The 22,564-nt window shown below is 47.6% G+C and overlaps 1 long non-coding RNA gene across 1 annotated transcript; it reads left to right on the top strand.

Moving 5' to 3' along the window:
* Window positions 1-6,958: 6,958 nt before the first annotated feature.
* Window positions 6,959-12,714, top strand: LOC113958756. Its single transcript, XR_003531603.1, has 2 exons — window positions 6,959-8,267; window positions 8,378-12,714. It is a non-coding gene; the product is annotated as an uncharacterized LOC113958756 (long non-coding RNA).
* Window positions 12,715-22,564: the final 9,850 nt, after the last annotated feature.

Raw genomic sequence — 22,564 nt, 5'->3', positions numbered from 1 at the left:
GATTCTGTAAGATCTTTCTTGCAGCTGATTTTCAGTCTCACTGGCATAGCCGAGAAAAGAACCCAGCCCTTGGGATTTAAGCATTAAAAAGGAATAGAAGAGACAAAAATACAGATTCTTGCTGGTAGGAATGCCAGCTGTTGTAGGAGCAAACTGAGATCCAAACATATAGAGTGTAAATAATCCACTGGGGACATGTAGCATACCCCCTTCCCAATGCCTTGGTTCATAGCAGAAGCCAAGTTCTTACCACCGCTGAACAGCTGGAAGTTCTCTTCTGGAAACTTTTCCTCTAGGTATGGGTCTGGAAGAGTTCCCAGGAAAGAGTCAGCCACTATAGCTGAGACTGCATCTACCGCAGAGGACCAGCTCAGAGGTTGAAGTGGACTTTCCTTCCCTGCCTCATGCAGAACTGAAAGAGTCAGGCTGGCTCACTGGCAGAGCATCCTCTTCCAACAGGCCAGAAAGGCCATGGCAAGTGTGCAGTGACAGAGCTTTCCCTGGTAGAAAATACAACCTTTTTGTTGTTGTTGTTCAAGCTTTCAGTCATAAGCAGAGTGTGCTTGGTTGGGATCCAGGTTCAAGCCCTCACTCTTCTTTCCTCTGTGTCCTTGGCCAACTCTCTCCACTGAGCATCAGCATTTGACAGAAGGCACTGTCTCTCTCTGGGTGTGCCTGTGCTGGCAGGTACACTAAGAACTGAGCTCTGAAGCATGGCAGTATGCAAGAGAGGTCAGAGTTGACTGGATGAAAGAGGCATGGCTTATTTGTTCAGGCATAGCTCTGGAAGAATACACCCCAGCACAGAAAGCTGGCACATGCTGAACTTCTCGACTTGCAGATCTCTGGATGGACTCTTCTGCAGGGCAGACATGCCCCCACATGGGCTTGCACCCAGTGGATTAAATGATGGATGTTATCTTGATTGAAACCTCACAGCTATTACCTGGACTCTAGGATTTGAACACATAGAAGTTTGTCTTTAGCAGGAAAGGAAGTGACAGATATCAGACCTCAAGAAGAGATGTTCCATTTGGAAAGTCTTTAGGCCCTGAAGCATATGCAGAAAAACCTCTTTCCTGTAACATAAGACCATTGTAGGCCTCAAAATGCACATCTACTGTGTACAAGATACTCACACAGTGGACAGGTTTATGAACTCCCCAGCTACGCTGTTAGGTCCTCTCTCTGGCAGTACTTGCAATGTTAGGGCCACAAATATATTCCTTGAGAAGAGTTGCTTATATTTCCAAGCAGTGTATTAGCATCTAATCCTCTTAGCTTCTTCGTCTCTTTTGCATAATATTATTGTCCAGTAATATGAAACACAGAAGGTCTATATTGAACCATGGTGTTCCACCTTTGATTCAGGTCTTCTGAATCAGTGCTCTAGCCATGGTGCTTGGCTTTTCCATTGACTGCTCCTGTGGCATTTCTGATCCGGTAGGAATGTGGCTAAAGGGCAGCTGGAGCTTTCCCTTCTAATAAACCCAAAGTGTTTTTACTAGGCAAAGCGTGGTTCATCTGACACATTGCCTATCTCTCACAGGGATGCCACCCTTTGTGCATGTGCTATCCATTTGCTTTTCATAGCACAGCACCATCAGAATCAGTCATCATCCAAGAGTGTAACAGGGCTATCTTACACAGTTGATTTGCATATGTAGATACTGGAGAACACCTGGAATTTCCTGTATTTAAGAAGTCATTTCATCTGTCTCTCTAATGCAGACACCTCTAACATGAAACACAACTGCCCCATTAGCAAGCTATTATATGGTTCCTTGTGAAATCTGCAGAGAAATTAAGTATATTGGTAGCCAATCAAGTTGAAATTCATGTATCCCTTCACTTGCATCCATTTGGCAACTGGGATATAATATCTAACAGGAGAGACCCAGACACTTGAAATCACCATGCTGATTGTGCCAGCGCTAAAGACATACTTGCAGGAAATCAATGCACTGGACCAGTGCTGACCCAAACAAAGGGGAAAGCAAGGCATTAGCACTCTGCTTCTTAACTCTCCACAGGCTCCACAATGGATGGCTGTACCCACTTTCCCTATTACAACACTAACTGCACCCCAAACTAGACTGTATTGGGAAAGCCCAGGAGACCTTCTAGTCCTACATTAGATATCATGCCATGAGACCAACTCCAACCAATAATACCTTCTCCTCTGGAAGACAGACTAGGGGCTCTTCATCTCAGAGATATTTTCCAATATACAGACAAAATCCATAGCCATTAAAGGAGTGCTGGTAAAATCACTAGTATTAAACTGAACTACTATGCTTGGGTTTGAGAGTGTTTTATTGTTTGGTTTGGTTTTTAAATTGTTGACTGGTTCTCTCATCACTGAAGAGGCTAGGGCATAAGAGGGGCAGGACACCTATTAGGTGAAAAAGCATGTGTCCAGTGGCAACGGATCAGGAGGCTGGCTTTAATCACAACCTTTTGCAAATAACTGCATCTTTTAAAGGCTGTCCTTCACTAAACCAAATTCTAGCAGCCTTGCTTATCTCAGAATTTCACAATTCGGCCTGCAGTCTTTTGTCAAAATTGTATGCCTAGATCTGAGTAGGCAAATTCAATGTTCTCTGCTGGAACTGCACTGCCATTAAAAAGCACAGGAATACACAACTAGAGATTATTGAAAAAGAACAGATGGAAATTAAAACAGTCACCTCTGGTCAACCTGGAGATTTCAAAAGGCACTGAATGGTTCCGATCTATGACATCATCTTGAAAGCTGTGGTTTATGCAGCCTCAAACTGGATACCTAATTTTTTAGGAAACCCTAGCTTTCTGTTTCTGTTTTGGCTTTGTCTAGACTCAGAAAGCAGCTTACGTATATGGAGAGAAGAAAAGCTGGGTATTTATCTGAAGTAAATGGGTGAGGATCCCCTGTTCCCAGCAGCCAAGTAAGAGCTGGAAGAAATGGACACTGTGACCCTCTCTCAAACTTCCTTTGGTTGGTGTAAACAGCAAACTAAAGGCTGACAAGAATTTTTCCCCCTCTCTCATTGTGGTCTGAATTGGGAATATTGCACGGAGGTTGATAAAGCTGATTAAAAAAGAGCCCTGCAGCCAGAGAAGCTGCCAAGTGGCCATCAGGCGAGACTATATCAAGACACAGGGACCTGGGCTAGGACCCAGCAGGTCCCTGCAGGTCCTGACCCCTTGCAGGTCCAGGACTATTCCTGTCTCTGGCAGCAACACAGCTTCCCCCCCGGCCTGTCGCCACTGCCGAGATGTGCGGCTGAAGGGGATGGCACATTGAAGCAATTTGCAAGGCTGCATGACAATTACTGACACAGATGCTCCTGTGTCAATATGGGCTCTTCTCTCCATTCTGGCTACAGCGATGGGTGTGTCTGGCGGGGACTCCTCTAGGCATGGGCCAGTAGGATTATAGGGTTGGGAAGGGGCCATGTCTGCCTGGGCTTGCGAGGGCAGAAGCAGACTTAGATGTTGTCCTTGCTCACTCCCCTCCTCCAGTCTTTTTGTCGAGATCTTCAGCTGCCTACCACCCCCATACTTTTCCCTCTGTTCCCCCCTACCCAAACACTGTAGCTTTCTCTCTGCACAGTCCCTGTCTTGCTGCCTGTTTGGGGACTAGGGATGTGGTTTTGCTTGCCAAAGCCTGAAATGCAGGGAAAATGCTCACATCCAGTATTCAAATGCCATGAAACTCCACCCAAACAGAGAAATGCCACCAAGGTGACATAAGGACCTCTGATAGACACTGTTAATGCTACATATTGCTCATCACCCAGCACAGGATGTTGTCCACCTGAATGCCTTGGATAATTCCAAGACCCGTGGGGATGTGGTGCAACTAGTGATCAGGTCTGTATGAACAAAGGGTTCTTCCCCTGGCTGTAGCTTCAGCACCAGGTGGAGAGACAAGCAGTCTTGGGCCATTTGCTGCAAAGCCTGTGCCTCATGGCTGTTCTGTCACCAGTGCCTGCCCAAAATTTAGACATGGCAGTCAATGATGAAGGCTGAGATATGAAGTAATCTTCCAAACTTCTTCTGGCACACCTTGAAGTGATTTGAGATATCACTGCTTTCAGTTGCTCATCTTTGTTTACTACTCCCTGTCTCATGGGAGTATATCCTGGTCCCCCCAGGCTGAAGCAGCTGAGGCCCAGCCACGTGTCACCCTCTGCCAGCACAGCAATGGCAGACAGGTCTCCAGGAGAGGGGCAGTTGGGCCAGTGAACTGGGAGGAGATCATGTCTGTGACAGACCTCTCTACCCAGCAAAACAGTGTCTGCTAGGACACAGTACATAATACCATCCCTCTCCTCCCAGAGAAGGCTTAACTCTAGGACAAAACCACCTTGGGATGCATCCTTAGTGTCTTCTGCCCTCTGAGGAGACCAGCAAAGGGGTCTGCCAGTGCTGCACAAAACTGAACAGGCCACCCAGAGCCCCAAACCAGCTTCTTCCTGCCCCTCCTCTGATGAAAAAAAAAAAAAAGATGTACTGCTCCTTTAAATGTGGTGCATGTTAAAAAAAAAAATTGACAAGCTCCCTCACTCTCAAAAGAGTGAGAAATTTTCATTGATTGATTTCTTCATGGCTTCTTAAACAGATAATTAATTCACCGTGAACCTGCGGACACACCGTCGTGAGTCGTTAATATTGTAAATTCACATATACTTCAATAATCGCCTGACCCCCCCGTCACCCCGAAAAACAGATAGCTGTGCAGCGAGGAGGAGGGGAATGGGGGGGGAATCGATTTTCGAAGACATGAAGGGATCACCCAGCAAAGGGAAGCTATTGATTCTCTTTTATAAGACACCGCTATAATATTTATTCTTTTGTAAACAGAATTAACCCAGCATCATGGGTCATTCCTATCGAACAACTTTCCTCACATGTGCACAGCAGTGCTGATTGTATCAGATGAGGTAGAAACATCCAAACTGTACCACCCATCCTGGCCCACACCTCAGCATCTGCTCAGCTCACGGCTGCCGGGTCCCAGCGCCATGGCGCAAACCCAGCTGGCGCCAGGCTGGCCGCAGCAGGGCTCGGCTGCCCAGGTATTAGCAGCCTGGGAAGCAGCCATGCTTTTCTGACCAAGTGCTGCTGGCACTGTGGTGGTCTTGGGCTGCCGTGTGCTGGGGGGGAGATGTTTAGAGGGCTCCTGCAGCCAGAGCCACAGACCCAGCACTCATGCTGGATGGCTGAGTTGTGACTTCCACCTACCAAGAGCTGCTGATAGATGAAAGGAGAGGGAGAATTGCGACACAAAGAGGAACTTCTCTCCATGCCCTAATCCCCTCTCACTCTTGAGAGGTTTCTTCCTTGCAGACTCTTCTAAGTTACCCAGAAACCCATCCAGCAGCAGATGGGGCAGCAGCTGGTGTGAGAACTCCATCATATCCAAGTTCCTTTCTGCCCACCCATGCCAGGGTATGCAGACCACAGGGTCTGTGCAGGGCATCACACTCCAGAGCCCTGATGCTCAGTGGCCCCTTGCACAGGAACAGCACAAGGGACAAGGTGCAACAGGGCTCCTTGTTCCTGTGGCACGAGCTGCTGCTTCTGAGGGGACAACTGCATTTCATCCAAACGAAAGGTCACCCCTGAAGGAAGTAAGAGTCTGAATGTCAAAAGTGACAAGCAAAAGCCAAGGGGAGGCTTCTGGATCAAGTATCCCAAGGAAGAGCCAACGAGATGTGATCCAGTCAGGAAAGGATCTGTAAATCCTTCCTGGAGCTGTTTTCCTTCCCTGAGTTTATCTGCATAAACATAGAATCACTGTTGCCCATAACAGACTAGTTATAAACATTGAAGTCTCTTGAAGATGCATCTTTGTGGGACATAAAAATGTGTTTTGTGTAGAAAAAGATGCAAATCTTTGCCTTAGGTACAAACACGCCTGAGGTCTAGAAAGTCTGGAAGCTGTAACTGTGAAACTCCTGGCTGCCCATCAACTCCTGAATTGCCATCAAGTGCCACCATGCAGTCCAAAGCAAAGACAGAAACCATAACAACACAGGGCTTCCTTGCATTTGCCTCACAAATGTGAAACCATGTTTTCCAGCAAGGACTTTCCAAGAACTTCCTGGCACGAGAGGTATGATTCAGTTTTTACTAAAATAGAAAACCACATCTCGGCCACGTTTCATGGGCTAACTCCAAATCTAACCTGCCCAGAGCCCGGGGCACCCGGGAGAGGTGCCTCAGGGGTTCCCTGGAGGAGCCCTGACCGAGGCAGCCGAGGCCGGCGGGCGCTGCCCAGGGCCGGTGGGGCTGTGCCCGCCTCGCCCCGGGCGGCAGCGGCGGGACGGCCCATGCAGCGGGGATCCGGACGTGCCGGGCTGCCGGCGCTCCGGCTGGCTTCCTCTCGCCTTCCTCCCGGCCCGGCCGGCGGCCAGGGCGAGGGACAGCGAGCGCTGAGTGGTGCCCGCGGTTTGGAAGCGGCGGGGGGAGCGGCAGCCGGGGCCGGGCAGCGGCGGCGGGGCAGCGGAAGCCCTAATTAGAAGCGGGGCCGCGGGCAGGCAGGGCTCCATTCAGAGGGCTGACAAAGGGAGGGTCTGTGGAGCAGAACCGGCCGGCACTGAAAGGAGAGCAGCAGAGGGCCCCTCTCCCGTCAGCGCAGCGCAGCGCCCCGGCCGGAGCGCACCTGACCCGGCCGCTACGGCCCCGCACGGCGAAGGGAGGCCCGGCCGGTGGCCCGGGAGGGGGAGAGTGGGGAGCGCCAGCGCCTCAGGTCACCTGCCGGCCCCTGCCGACAGACGAGCGCCTTTCCACTCCAGCAGCGCCTCTGAATGCGCTAATTAGCCCCCCCGATCCCGGTGCTAGGAAAGGCCACACCGCTCATATGACAGCCACGAGGGCCGTCGGGGAGCGGCACAGCGCCCCGGTCCGCCCCAAGGCCTCGGGTGCGACGTGGCGGAGCAAAGCCCGGGCTGGGTAGGGGTGCCAGCGGCGGGGCTCGGGGAAGGTGCTGGCCCTGGAGGTGGAGTGGACTGTCAAGGCGATGCTATGAAAGGCTGAGGGGAGAAGTGAACAAGAGGCCCAGAGCTTGTTGAAGGGCAGTGTGTACATCACAATTAATTCAGGAGTCTTTCGAAAACAAAGGCTCTCTATCGCTTTCAACATGTTTATACAATAGTGGACAGAAAGAGCAGCCGAAGTGTCATCTCAATCGCCCCCTCCCTATCTGTTGTCTTTGCCTTCCCACACATTCAGCCCACCTTCAGCACTGTCTCCTCTTCAGACCCTTTCTTGCTACAAATTCTTTTTCTTTTAACCGTGCCACAGACTGTGCTGTCCACAGACTTCCCAAGGTTCCATTGTGAGGCATCCATGGCTGTGATGCCCCACATGCTCCCACTTGGAGATACTCAGCACAGGGAAGCTCATGGCAACAGGAGTCCTAATACAGCAGCCATGCTTTAGGAAGGTACTGCTGGCAAAGGGAAAAGTCCACCCTAGCTCAGCCCTCTTTCCCCTGGACTTGAACAACATCAGATTTAAGCCTTAGCAGAGGCCACTGTATTACATGTACAAAAGCAGGTTCTATAAAAAGAGAGAAGACCACCATTTCCTTCGAGTCGTATAGGAATCCCCAGGTTAAAGTGGCTGCACCAGGACCATATTGTCTTCTCCATCTAAAGAGCAAGCCAGCTGAGATGTACCAGGCTTCGCTTGCCTAGCAAAGGGACAGAGAGGTAAAGAGAGCTGTATAAGACCTCAGGAACAGTGATGGGATCAGTGAAAGAGGCAGGGAAGGTCACACATGAAGACCAAGGCATGTGGCTTGGGTCATGAATTCCTCCCCAGCCGTTCCCACTTGACTCCCCACGCAAACACAAAGTTGATGGCCAACAGCTTTCTCCACCTCATGGTTTCCATCACAAACCGGCCTGGAAAGAGGGCATCTCAGTGCACAGCTACACCTCTCTGTAATGCTTTCTCTTTCCCTTCACTTTGGAATATGCACCCTAGCAGACCCCAAGACCTTACATCCTTGCAGTGAGCATGCACTGGTCTCACTCAGCCAACACATACCAGTTAAACCAGGCTGACATACAGGCTTTTGTCCTGATGCCAACACAGAACAAACCACACAACTTGATTTAGCTGGATGTGTTAGCAAGATCAAGGATTCATCAGCTCCCAGACCCTCCCTTGTGGTGCTCACAGCCCTCACAGCAGTGTGGTGCCCCTCCCTGGCTCTCCAAGCACTCCAAAAACCTGGCAGAAGTCAAAGCCCCTCACAGGCTCTGGTGCTGGTAAGGAAAAAGCCGCATAATATAGGGGAGTAAATAGCAGGCAGTAAAACAAGGCCATGGATTAACCAACTCATCTTTGATTTTCCTCCCCCTGCATCTTCTCTATTCAGCTTCCAAGGGCAAGGGCTTCCAGCTGGGGCTGCTTTCTCACCTGTACTCCCTCTGAGCCCCAGAGGCCTGTATTGCACCCCAGGACCCTGAGAACGACTGCAAAGAGCCAGGAGGCCTCACGTGAAAACCCAACAACCCTGGTGAGAATGTAATTGCCTTCAAAGCCAGCAGTGCCGGCGTGAGAGGCTGCCTTTAAGTACAGCCATTCCATAATCGCGTGCTTCACCCAGGTGCACAGCATCTTTTGCAAAGGCCCAAGGGACTGAAACAGCTCTAGCAAGGCCTTAAGAGAAGGGAAATTGCTATCAGAGACTCCTGTCGACTCCACAGCCCACCAAGGAGGCTGCTGGCTTCTACAGGCCATCCCCCATCTGTTGGAATAGCAGGAAGTTTTACGTTAGCAATAAAAAATAAAAAATGCTGGAGTCCAACTGGTGACTGAAGTCTGGTGCCAGGCTCTGCTGCAGAGACATCACAGCTGCTTACAGTGCCTGCTCTGAAAGAGGTACTCATTAAACATTTGCCTTGGGTTTGTTTTCCCTGTTTGCTAAAAGCAAACATTCACAACAAAAATCTAAAAGGGAGGACTGCAAATCAAAAGTTTGATTTAATAAAAAACAAATAGCACCACCCATCTAACTCTGAGCTCTTCTTCCTTTGCCTTCTGCTTTTAGCCTTTAGGGGTTATTTTTGAAAAGCTTAAGGCTGTGTGGACTAGAAGTGATTTTTATTTTCTAATTGAGAATCCTAGATTTTCAACTAAGAGATCAGGCTTTTTGAGAAGACCCCAAGTAACCAGTATACTCTTTAGAGCTGGAAGAAGGTGTTTCATATCACAGAACTACCTCAAGATGCAGAAAAGACTTTCCTAAGCTAGGTATTTTTGGCGGAGTTCCTACCTTTTTGCCCAGCTATGGAGATGCTTTCAATAGCTGCAGATACCTTCCCTGCATAAACCATGAATACTGGCAGATCAAGGCTGAGGAGCTGGTCAACAAACTAGACTACTAAAACACAGAACACACATCAATGCCAGGTTGCTTAGAGGAAAGCACTCATCAGTAGAATTGAGACAGCAGAGCTGTGAACAGAATTTAGAAGTACTAACATCTCAATGTTAGAAATGCATAAGTTCTCCAACAGGAGTGGGAAGCCCACAGCCAGTAAGCCAGGCAGCACCCACCACTTTGCATCATATGGCCCAATAGCACATGAGCTAATACTAATATTAGTACCATCCAGCTACATCTGAAGCAGTTTGAAAAGTTTATTTAGCAGGTTCCACACATTACCCTGAAGCCTGGTGAGCTCTGGCTGGTTGCAAGCCCATCTACTGTCATACTAAGGGCTGAGCCTTCAGATATCCCACTGTCCCACTTTCAGGAAGCTAGTGCTCCCCAGGCACCACTGCTTTTCTTGCACCCCATACCTCCTTCTGCTGTGTAGCATCCATGGAGCATGACATTACCTGCCTGCAGCTCTCCTGGTGGCACCCCTGCACCTGGAGGCCTGCCTGTCTTTGGGCCCACCCTTCTCAGCATGGCCAGCACCAAGACGATCTCCTCCAGCTCTTGGGCACCTGGGGGGAAGCTGGTTTCCTTGTGGAGCTGCACTGTGAGGCACTGACACGAATCGATCCATAAGCCACCCTGATGTTCTCTGCTTCTGATTGCTACATTTTTTGTGACAAATTGATAAACTGCATCTCCACTCAGTTAAAGATTTGATCTCGCTCTCTTAATCCGCTATCAATAAGATATTAATCGCGCACCCGACCCGTTCTGTTCCCCGTCTGCCTGCAAATCCAATAATCATTTCAGAATTCACAGCTGAGTGGGGCACTCCCTTCAAACAATTAATTATAGGGGAGTCTCATTTATTTTCCCTGTAACTCTCTTCCCCCCCACATCCCTCCCCTGCCTGCCTGTCTGTCTCCTTCTTCCACCCCCTCCTTCCCTAGATGAAATTCATGCTCAGCAGAGACAGAAGGTGGGATTGCAACTTAGACTGGGAGCTGAAGAGGTCCTGTTGAACTCCCTTCCATTTGCTGTTCCACACAACAGATTTAACCCCACTTGCCCAGCCCCCAGATTTCTCTGAAAGTGGAGGCCAAATTCACCCCAAAGCTAAAACTCTGAAGAATCCCCAGAAATGCATAGTCCCTCCAACACCAACCCTGGCATTTGTCCTGCCAGTGAATTGGGATTTTTACCTCTGGCCAACCAGGACAGGGTTTATTCATGCCCAGAGCCACATGCCTCAGGACAGCTCAGGTGAAGGATAGTTGGATGAGAAATCTCTGTGTGGGCCATGAGAATGGATGAACTGATGACAACTGAGCTTTATCCACATATTGCTTTGACATCTTCTCCTAACAGCCCACACTGCTACCTGAGTGCATCTTGATTTGGACTTTAGAGCTTTCACTTTCTGTCCCTGGTCCAGAAGAGAACCAAGCTTCCTGGCCAGCTGTGCTCTCAGGCAAGGTCTCACTGCACCATTCCTTCCCTGTCCAGCCTCTTATAGCATTGCATCTCAACAGCCAGCCCATTTCAGGTGATGCTGTTAGGTACATTAGTCTTTCAATAATTTCTAGCCACAGCGTTCATATGAAGGGCAGATACACAAATTAGCTTGTGCCTCAAACTTGCTACCTTAAGTGCTGGAGACCAAGAACACGGCCCATGGGAAGGTAAAAGGTTGCAAAGAGCACCACAGAACATGCTAAGTCCTTCATTGTCCATGTAACAAATACTAAGGAAAAAGCTCAAGTTAGTGTCCCTCACTGTCAAAGGACTCCCTCCTGATGTGCTTCTTTTGCTTCATACTCCTTATTATCCTTCCCATTTACCTCAAAACCCACAGGAGACAGAAGCACTCTGACCAGAGATGAGAAGGGCTGAGAGAGTGGAGCTGTCACTAGCAATAGCTGCCGTAGGCACTGGCAGGAAGGCCAGAGGAAAGAGTGTCTCTGCTCTTGTATGGGGACAGGAGCAGGGCTCTGACAAGCTCTTTAAGCTCCCCAGGCTCCAGAAAATGCTGCGCAAAGTGTTTTAGCAACAAAAGTCTTGAGAAGAACAAACACTCTAATCCCTTAATGAGCTGGCTGATCCCCCATCTTGGCTCTGGCTTCTCTAAAGAGACACACGCTCCCCTCCTCCCTGGCCCCCAGCCCCCTTCGGAGCAACCCGCTGCGGCCTCCTCAGAACTGATTCAAGGTGCTCTTCGGGATCCAATCCAATTACCCTGTGTCCTGCTGAGCGGCCCCACAGACAGACTGGCTCTTTCAGGGCAGAGTCTTATGGCCTGTTAATCCTCCCCTCATTAAAAGACCTTGTTCCTCCCTCCTCAGAGATGAAAAAAAAAAAACAACACAAAAAAACCCTCAACCCCACACTGGGAAAAGTTTACGCAAGAGAGCCCCAAAGTGGAGTGTGAAAGCTGGCCTGCAAGCTGTGGCCTCTGCCCGCTCTCAGGGGTCACCTCTACGTAACTTAGGAGTATCTTTGTCTCCTCCTGCCCTCAGACCTGGCTCACGCATGAAGAAGATGGGCAGGAAACCGTCCCTCGCGCTGTTCTTCCACCGTGGCTTTATTGGCTTCTCTTTAATGGGCCTGTCATTAAGCCAGGAGGAAGGGTGGGTGGGAGGGTTCCCATAAAACTAAGGCCTCACAGCTAATGAACGCAGCACCTGGGGGGAAAGGACACAGGAGCAGCAGTTGTAGTTGGTCACACAGGGCTGAGCTGGCTATTGGCAGCCTCACAAGGACAAGGTTCCTCCTCAGAGAGGGAGGAGAGGAAATGTCAGAGCAGCCCCCTCTGCCATCCACCCCTCTGGTACCACACATGCAGGAGGGACTGAGATCTCTATCCAGAGGGTGGCTGTTCCCACACCTGGGAGTTCTTCTCAGTACTTAGCTGGATGGATGAGCCAGAGATCAGTCAACTGCAACCACCTCCTAACAAACGTGTAATGATGCCGTGATTTTGCTCCTCTCTCTTCTGCTTCCTTCTGTTGGGCGATGCAGTCACAAACCCCGGTGTTTTCCCTCCAGCTGCATGTGCTATCTGAAGTCTGACCAGCTCAGGTTAAATCCACCAGTCTGATTGTAGGTACTGCTACTGGTACCAGTACTCATTAGCCCATCGATGGAGTGTAATGAAGAGAAGGACCACTCCTCTTCTGAGGGAAGATCCACTTACGTACAAGCCAGTCACTCTCTCAAGCAGGTGTCTTTAACTCAGCCTATTACACATGGCAATAAGGAAGTATGGTAATGCTAAGAAAATACTTCATAGTCACGTTTTCCAAAGTAAATTATAATTCTGATTGTTACTGTCTGGTAAGCTGGATTTATATCCCCACCAGCACATCACAGTGCAGAACTTCAGTCCCAGGAGTGTTAAAAGCATTGCTACAGGTGGAGATAAACATGGTATGTTTAGATGGAAGATAATAACAAAACCAGAGTTAGGTAGGATGGTAGGATAAGAGCAGGGACTTCTCTGCAAAGATAAGGAGATAAAAATGAAGCAGAATAATATCAAGTGAGAAAATTCCTGGCAGTGAAACTCACTGGGAATATTCACTATTTAAAGCTATAGAAGATTGTAATGAGGAAAAAGGCTACAGGAGTGCCAGAAGAGCCTGAGCAGATATTGTGGTACAATACAGGGCTTAGGGAATCACAGTTTTATTCTTGGTCCTGATACCAGTTCCCAGTACAGCCTCACCACAGATTAAATTCAGCGTGTGCTCAGATACTGCTCCCATCCCTCCAACTGCCAACATATAGAAGTCTCTTGCCAAATTTAGGACAGCCAGTCAGGGGGCTCAGTTAGAGGTAACCTAAGTGTCATGATTTCTGGGCTCAGGAGAACATTAATAATTCCCCAAAATCTTCTCAAAATTAAGGCAGGCTCACAATTCATGTGAAAACTACTATTGAGGTGGTCAACCTCCCTCTGGAGCTGTCATAACATGTATGGAAAGGAGCCACAAGAACAAAGCAACTAGTTTTTGTGTGGCAAATGGCTCATCCCATCTTGGGCTAACCCAGGCACAGGTGAATCAGGCTCTGCTCTGGCTATGCACTATCAGGAACATCTCTAACAACATACCTGGGATGCTCTGATGCAATGGGGCTCAGGATTACAGGTGACTGAGAAGGATTTCAGCAATAACAAAAGGCATTATTAGGTCTTCTCAAAATTTTGTTGTAGCAGGAAATTAAAGCGTGGACTTACTGAGCATTTTCACAACATGTATCTGAATTTTTTTCTTATAAGACAGCAAGAGGGGAGTGAACATATTAAGCTTGAAATGACATTTTTCAGTGAGGTTTTGGTTTGAGTTAAGTTTCTGGGAGAAGGGAAGAAAAAAACTTTCAAATTTCTGACATCTTCTTTTTTCCCTCCTCAGCAAAAAAAATAATTCCTTACCAGTCTGTCACAGGCCCCAGGGAGGTGAACTGCATGATCTAATTGGGCATTATCTCAGTCTTCTCCAATTTCTCTCTTGTCACACAGTCTGCTTTTTGACCTATGCCAAGAGAAACAACGTTGGCATGTATCCTTTTTGGCTTTGACAGAGCCTGTTTCTGCTCAGCTCTCTTCCACAAATTCCTTCCAGTTATGCCATCTCATCCATTCACGTTGCGCTTGCACATTTAACACCATAATTACAACACACAAGATTAGAAATCAGACTCACCTTTTCCCACCTACAGCTGTTTGTTTCTTGGTTTTTGTACTCCCTTCAGTAGTACCAGTGAAACCTACTCGTTCGCTTCACTTTTTGTTAATGGTCAGGTTCGTTTTTTTATTCTTTCCTATTGAACCAGCCATCTGCAGAGAACTGCTTTGCTCAAGAACTTGGTCTCTGCTCACGGGTTGTCTGCCATCAGGTGATAATTCCTCCCCATCTGTTGTTTGAAATTATTTTCTAAATAATTTCTGTGAATGATTCCAACTGTCTTGGTCAGCTTTGACTGGATGGAGTGGTCACACGCTCCATTTCTTTCCCCATGGATCTTCAGTCACTTTTAAAGTCATGTCTTAAGTGACAATCCTGGAATTTTTAGGACAAAATAATATTCCATTAGCTCCCACTAAATTTTACTTACAAGTCTCTTGTTCCACGAATACTCTGACTAGCAAACCTGTCTACTAGAACACCAATCAGAAAACACACATCTAAGAGAGAAATCCCAAGGAAATTTAAGTTTTTTGTTGGGTAGTAAACTAACTGAAAATACTTTCTGTGTGATGATTGAAATTATTATAGCCTGAGTTCAGCAATGCTGCTGCAAATGCAGACCTGGTCCTTTGACACCACACAGAATGCTGAGAGCTCTGGACTTGAGCCAACAAAATATTTAGGCACATGAGCAGCTTAAGAAATGAAGTGTGTGGTTAAATATCTAGCTAGATCAGGGCCAAAACATTTGGCATCTCATAGGATTGTTCCATAAAAATGCTCTTCATTTTAAAAAAAGTCATGTTTCATCAAAAATATATTAGGAATTACCAACTTCCTTTTTAGATGCAATTTAACATGGTTATCTAACATAATATCACGCCTTCAACCCTTCTCTCTGGAGGGAGTTATTTAGAAGGGTTCTTCTTGTATCTTGTCACTCGGTTGCACCACAGAGCTAATTTCTTGCCGAGGTGTCGCCTGGGAATCCCCCCAGCAGTTGTGACCAGTCTCAGCACATTCCAGCAAAGAAGAGAAGGTGGCCTGAGTGACACAAATATGCAAAGGGTCATAATTTATAAGGGGTATGTTTCAAAACAGTGTTTGTAGCAGGACGTCAAGGGACTGGCCCAGATGTGGAGGTCAGATACACGTGTATGAGCCAGAGTTGCTCTCTCTGTTTGTCAAGCAGTTACTTGCACCGTGTTTAGCAGAGAGACTGTGAGATAGAGATCAGAGCCCTCTGTGCTAGCTACGGGCATGAACAGAGAGTTACTGTCCCACGGACTTTCTGTCGAAATAACCACAGCAAAGACTGGGAGGGGAAATGGAGCCCTTCCAACATGCAGAGCAAAGAGCTTTCCCGTCTCTGTTTCCAGAAGCAGTTACAGGGGCTAGCAGTGAAGAAGACTACAGGACATTGCAAGACCTCTTCCTTCACACTTTAAATACCACCTCACGATTTTAATGGAGCTGACACATGGTCCACCATGTTCTCCTCTGTCCACTACCACCTTCACCAGTCTATCCCTTGTACCCAGACACTGGGGACACTGGAAGCCCTTGCGGGCAAGTAGTTGCACCAGTATCTCCCAGAAGTGATAGGTCAAGAGGAAGTCAAGTCGAGCTAGATGGCCCTTTACTGAATCCTCCCTCTTAGGGCCATAAATAGCTCTTTCCTCTATGACCTTCGGCCTCCCACAGCCCTTCCCTGCCTCCTCCCCCTCCCCAGCACAGGCTGCTCCTTGCCCTCTGCAGATCATTGTCTCCCTGTTAATTACTCTGTCTAGGAGGAACAGGTCAGCAGCTTCAGGTGAGAGCCAGAGAGAGCTGTTAATAAGTAAATGATAAGAAAAAGAGTTACAGAATGAACTTGTTTCTTTCCAGGACTTGCCTTGCAGTTTGGCAGCCACAACTGTCCTGTTGCAAAAGGCCTCAAGCTCTTTTTATCTCCTCAACACAAAACTCTAACATTAAGCTCAAACATGTGACCCTAACTCCAAAAAGTGTGTGTTTTTGTGTGTGTGCATGGGTCTTGCCTGCTTAGAGGCTGCCCTGATAGCCCCACTGTATCTTCCTGTCTATGTTACTAAACAAAACAAAGCAGGAAACAATGTGCCCCCAGATCATTCCTACTTTTTAATTACCCAAAGGCTCTCTGGCTGGGAGATGGTTCTGTCTCTCAGGCAGTGCATGGCCAGGCATGTGCCACCAACCAGCCCCACTAGACAGTATGGACAAAACCTCCAGCCCCATCCAGCATGCCGTGCTTCCTTGACACTGTGCATGCCACACTGCTGAGCCCCATCATGCTCTAATGAGAGAGGGTGCTTCCTTAGATGTAGTGTGGCCCTTCCCTGTGATGCCCTCACTCAGCAGGAGCCCAGTGCCACAGGGGAGCCATGGTGCTGCAGAACCAGCAGTCACAGCCATCTGCTCCTGTCTTTAAGAGTTACAAAACACACGGAACTCACAGGAAATCTTCTCTCAAAACCTACTACGACATGAAAGAGAGATGAAGCATCCCAACAGAGACATTGCAGGAAGAAAGTTCTGACGTTAGGACACCTCAGAACAGTCTTGTTCCCAGCCCCAGAATAAAGCAACAGCCAGAGGGCCCAAATTTCCCCTGAAAGCACTACCCTGGGCTTGAGCTGTCTGGCTCATTGGAGATGCTGTGGCTCCTGCCCCTGTCCGTGCCATAGTCATTCCTGTTTCTGCCCCTTCCCAGGAGGAGATGCTGCAGGGTGGTGGCCGCACTCCTCCGCTCCCTGCCTTTGTGAGCCTAACCCTGTGGGGTCTCATATTCCTTTGAAACATGAGTTGTGTTGATGGATATATTTGCTGGGTGCCTCCCATCTTTCCTGGGCTCAGGCTGCCCTGTCTGGAGGTTCTGTGAGGGAGAGGGGTCTGGAGTTTAAGAGCGTTATTGTTACCGGAGGAAGGAATTTTTAGTCCTATAAATCAGAGGCAGGCAGCAGTAGGGCCAGCATACTTGGGCTGTGTGAACAAACTTCATTTCCTGGGAGACTGGCCTTCAATCACCCTCTGTCATACTCCACTGATCAGAGGTGGACATGAGAGGAGTTCATTAAGGTGGAAGAAAAATAATATAATAGGTCCTCCCCATGCATGCACTATTCCCGACCCCTGGGGGTGGCAAGACATCCCTTCCTTGTGCTAAGATCCAAAAAACACACACACACAGAGCCACTCATCCTGAATATGCTGGTATTCCTCTGCCTAAGTAAATTTCCTTCTAAAAATGGACATCTCGAACACAGACCAAGCTTTTTCTGGCTACTTTTCAGATGAACTCAGTTCCACTGTCTGTTGACTCGCTTTGTAATTCTTGGCTGCACTCTGCCGGAGAAGAATCAGGTCCAGCACTTGAGGCAAAAGGAATCGACAATTTTCCGAGCAAAACAGAACACTCAAAGCTCTCCTTGTTGATTTTGTTTTCTGACTTTCTGATTGGATCTTTTTTTTTTTTAGGGGATTATCTCTTCTGTTTCTCTTTACCATCCTTCAGCACTACTGGTTTTGATCAGAATTAGGAAAAGGGGCAAGAATGTCAAGTAGGCAAAAATTATAAAAAATAAATGCATTGAATGAAAAAAACCCAAAATATTTTGAGTTAAAGATATGGAAAAACTTCCAGAGGGACAATTGTTTACAAAAAGTTTTGTGTTTTGAAGAACTAATTGTGAGCCAGCCTGCTGTATGGAAACACAGAAAAGAGCTCTAGTAAGGCCCAAGAGACTGAGTTGGTGTCTGCCATGGGCTGGTGCAGTGGTGATACCAGGTGGAATAAAAACTTTTCAGAGCTTTTCAAAGCTTTGCTGAGCTTGGTTGGGTTGGTGGCATCTGTTTGTATGCTTTTCACAGAAAGCACAACTGAAAGAAAGGCATAATTGATTATTTTGACTACTTTGAAAACACTTTTCTTAGTAGTTCTTATGTTTATAAGATAAAAATACGAACTAGAGTTTGGGCCCACAGGACTCAGGAAATTGATATGAGATAAATTAGGATAATTTGGAGGTGCTGCCTGAGTCCAGCTTGAGGCTGGTGGGCAGCTGGTGCTCTCAACTCCTGTGTGATAAATAGAGGCACACATGAGCTCCTTGCAAGTGGTTTTAATTGATGCCTAGTTATGCTGCTGGACTCAGATCCTGGAGAAATTTGTGGTTCTGGCCAGGCAAAAAAGGGAGCCCAGGTACTGCCACCCTTGGGTCCAGTGTCTTGGCTCTCCATCTGTGACATCTAGAAGGACCAAATCCAGCCAGCAGGAAATAAATAGGGGTTTATGTGGACTGATCCTAGAAACAGAAAACTCTGGAACTTAGAGAGTGCACTTTGGAGCCAGAGCCTCTACTCACAACCCTGACTTCACACGGCAGTGCCTCATGGTCTTCACCTTAGCACAGTTCTGCTATTGTCATTTGTGCACATCCCAGCAGTGGTGGCCAACTGCAGCAGAAACACTCCTTCAGCCTTTGCTGGCAAGGGAAAGCCCAGAGATCCACATCTGGGAAAAAAGCAGAAGGTTGGTGGCCTTACAGGGGCTAAGAGATACACTGATTCAGCACATCCTCTGTGAAGATCATACCAAGGAAAATCTTTTCCCTATGATCTCTTTTGAGAAACATGCTTTCCAAGAAAGGCAGCAAGGTACATCCACAAACAGGTGAGCAATCCTAAGCAACTGCAGACTGCTCCTGGTTTGAGAAGTGGCTCTTATATTGGTGGGTATAAAATGAATCATTTCTGATTAATAATCAGAGGCTGAAGCTGGATGGTGAGGCAAAAGAGAGTAGTATTTAATCATCCCAGAAAATGCTGGAGGATATTCTCAGAAGATTTCTTGTAGGGACATTTCCTGCATAGAAAACATAGAACTGTTTAGTACTAACGTCTTCTCTAGAGACATAGATCAGACATTTCAGTGGCACTTGATGAATTGTCACTGAAGGATTTTCAGGCCTCCCAGATGAAAGAGGTTCTTGGAGAACAGGACTATGGAGTGGCTTTTCCACCCTGGTTGTTCATCACCAGAAAGGCTGTTTGCAAACCTGGCTTTCCATTTACTGCATGAAATCTTTCAGAATGTACTTTTTAGACCAGTATCTAAAAGGACAGCTGTGCAGTTGTTAATGGATATACACCTCTGTTGGCTTTGAAGCTGTTCAGCACATCTGCATTAAAGAAAAGTTCAATCGGTTTGTTGAGAAGTGCCAGAGAACAAGGATGAATTAACTGTAAGCTCTGCTGGACTGAAAAGCAAAAGGAATAGAACAACTGAGCTAAAAGGCTAAGGCCATCACTGCAGCAGAGGGCAGAGAACAGCTTGCAATACTGGTCATGTGCCGGCTAGGGTGAAGGGACCATGGCTGGAGATATCCAAGGGTGCTGTCAGAAGTAAGTGTATGGCAGAGATGTACCCTATACCCAAACACAGCTATGTGCCCCAGCCCACTCCCACTACATCAGAGCTCTGTTTGGGTCATTAGTGCTTGTTTTAATTTATTTAGCCAATTTTATCGCTGGAAACACACGGTGATTTACAACCCTTCCTGAATGAACAGATTAATAAGCCTTCTCCTCACTTCCCCTAGAGACAATTAGCATGTAGCCATGATGGGAAATGACTATGAGGAACACACAGGCAATATGCTGTGAGAGCTAGACATTGGGCTGTCACTGTTTTCTCCCTCTCTTCTTTTGTTTTGTGGTAGTGGCTTCTGCACTACCAGCCAATGCCTGGCATGAACTGGGCCCTGGGGTCTGGCCAGGGAAGGACTCCCTTTGTTGGGGTGCTGTGGGCACCACACTGCCACTGTGTAGGTCCTACCAGTGTACAAACACTGTGGACGGAACCAAGCACACAGTATGGGGGTAAATCTCTCAGCTGGAGGTGTGCAGGGAAGAGGAGGAGTGAAGTTGCCTTTCAGAAGATCACCAAATCAAAACCCCACCCCAGTGTACTTCCTGGGAATGGCTCTGTGTACCTGTGATACTTGGTCCACCACCCCTCTCACACTTCCAGGCAGGTGCCTTCCTGCATGTGCTCTTATTGACTTGGATTTTAAGACAATAATCAATAATTCAAAATTATTCTTTCAAAATCAAAGGGAAGAGAGATGGAAAAAATGTGCTGCAATTTTCTCACAGATTTTTTTTAATCTTACTGAAACCTTTTTTCTCCAGTTCTGAGAACTCAAAAATACTTTTATTCTTCAAAACAGAAAAAGATTCATATTCTGAGAGAGAAAATTCAAGAAAATTTTATCAAAATTTTAGCAAACTTGCAGTCCTTTTTATCTGTACAGGTATTTTTTAAATTATCCTTTCCGTGTATGTTCTGATGAAAGTGAATATGGTAAACCCCACTTTATAAGCAGAAAAACTGCTTATATACAAATGAAACCAAACATTGGGATTCTGCCTCTCTGGGGCATCTTCTGGTTTTTTTTCTTGCAGAGTCCCATAATTAGCTACACAGTGTGCTCTGATCTCCTTGTACAGCTGGGGTTGTAAAGGTGCTGTTAATAATCCAACACTACTTCCACTGCTCTGCTGACCCACACTCATCAACTCGCTAAAGAAGTACTGTAGGAAGCTGACAGACCTTTCAGTTGCCCTGAGGCACGATGCAGGTGGTGCAGAGCTGTGAACACAGAAGTCACCAGAGGTGACAGAGGATTGTGTACATCACAGTCCCTCAGCAAACCCTTGGCTCCATCTGCCTGCTATCCTTCTTTCCTCCTGAGCAGCTCAGTCATGGTTCTGTCCCAAAACCCATCTGTGAGTGTCTCAGACTAAATCATGAGCCCTAATGAAGGTTTGGGTGTGACTCCACTGGCATCCCAGCAACTCCTTGGCGTTTGCTGGTCGCCTTTTGCTTTTCTGTGTCCTGTGGCACATGGTCATTGCTCACCAGCACAGTGTGTTCTCACTGCCTTCCCAGCAGCTGCAGCTCACAGGTCTTTTGGGGCATATGCCCACAGCAATTGTATAGCCTCTTAAATAACACTGCTGTGATTTTGCTCTCCCGTTCGGGTTCCAGTGACTGTGTTGTCCTGGCAAATAGTCCATGGCTCCCCATGGAGATCATTGCTATGCCAGGGCCCATATGGATGTCTGTAAGGACAGTATCTAGTGTTCACTTCCAGACATCATTGAGGAGTCCAATTTCTCTTTGCTGAGGTAGAGCCTGTCCTCTCCTGGAAATGTCTCATCTCAGCCATCTCTTTGCTCAGGCTGCCCAGGGTTGCTTTCACCCCTAGTCTCCACAGATCCCCTTCTCCCTTCCCAGAGCAGCAGTGAGGCTGAGGCAGCAGCAGGACTACAGTGTGTTTCTACAGCAGATGATGGGTTGGAGAGGCCAAGGGGAGCGACTTTTCGGGTGTAATGGTGCTGACTGTGTTGCCTTTCCCTCCTCTCTGAACCCAGCCCTGCTGATAGACATTAGTGGGTGGGAGGCTGGCTCACTCCAGAGAGCCTTTGACATAAAGGGAGTTTTCACCCCACCTCTCCATCAATCAAAACTTAAACTTATTTGTGCTTATATGCTACTTCTTAAGTAGAGAAAATAAAAACTGGGTTTAGGAGAGTGCAAATATTTAACAATAAAAAAACCACATTAATTTACCCTTTTTCATTTCTACAGAAGGATCCTTAATGGAGTCACATGACTCTTATTCTAAGTGATAAACCACAGGTCATAAAGCACCACTTTATCACTCTGCACAAGCAGTATAAATAACAGCTATTACCCAACCTCACTCCATCTGATAAGCTCAGAGATTTTCTAATATACATTTCTGATTTTTTTAAATAATATTCATGATCATTTCCTCTTGAGTGTTATGAGTCTCTGGCTATGTGGCCCTTGAAACCAGGGCCTGCAAGCCCTTGTACCATCTCCCTGATTTATGGCCATGTTGGTTGGGACTGACGCCCTAATGAAATCTGTGACACTGCATTAATGGGGCTGTTTGTTACCACCAGAGTTCAGCGGCTGGCTGTAGTCTCAGGGCTGTGCTCAGGAAGGTACATGGAGAGTCTATAAAACCCACCTAGTGGGCAGCAAACCCACCCTACCCGCACGCACTGTGGCACCACCCCACGCCAAAGCTGTCTGGCGAGGTCAGTGAAACCTATCAAGGGTGCAGGTCGTGGCTCTACAAGGAGTGCGCGACAAGCTCAGGGTCTTCCCCGGGACCACAGCTCCACACACAGACACACGTCTCTCAAGCGTGTAATTAATACCCAGCCCCCGGTGTGCAGTCATTCAGTTGCACAAGCCACAGCGAATGTGCACCATCAGATTACCCGCTAACAAGCGCGTGCGTACAGAGTGTAACCGACACACATCCCTTCCGCAGGCAGGAACTCTGCAGCCTCAGTGCAACGTGCAGGCGAAGAAACATTGCCCACACCTCTCCACCATCCTGTCCAGGGCCGGGTTCCCTCTGGCTCCAGA

Source organism: Corapipo altera, unplaced genomic scaffold (assembly GCF_003945725.1).
Source record: "Corapipo altera isolate COAL_440 unplaced genomic scaffold, ASM394572v1 327, whole genome shotgun sequence".
NCBI lineage: Eukaryota > Metazoa > Chordata > Aves > Passeriformes > Pipridae > Corapipo > Corapipo altera.
The sequence above is the reverse complement of the archived record's forward strand: the minus strand, read 5'-3'. Positions and strand labels throughout refer to the sequence as shown.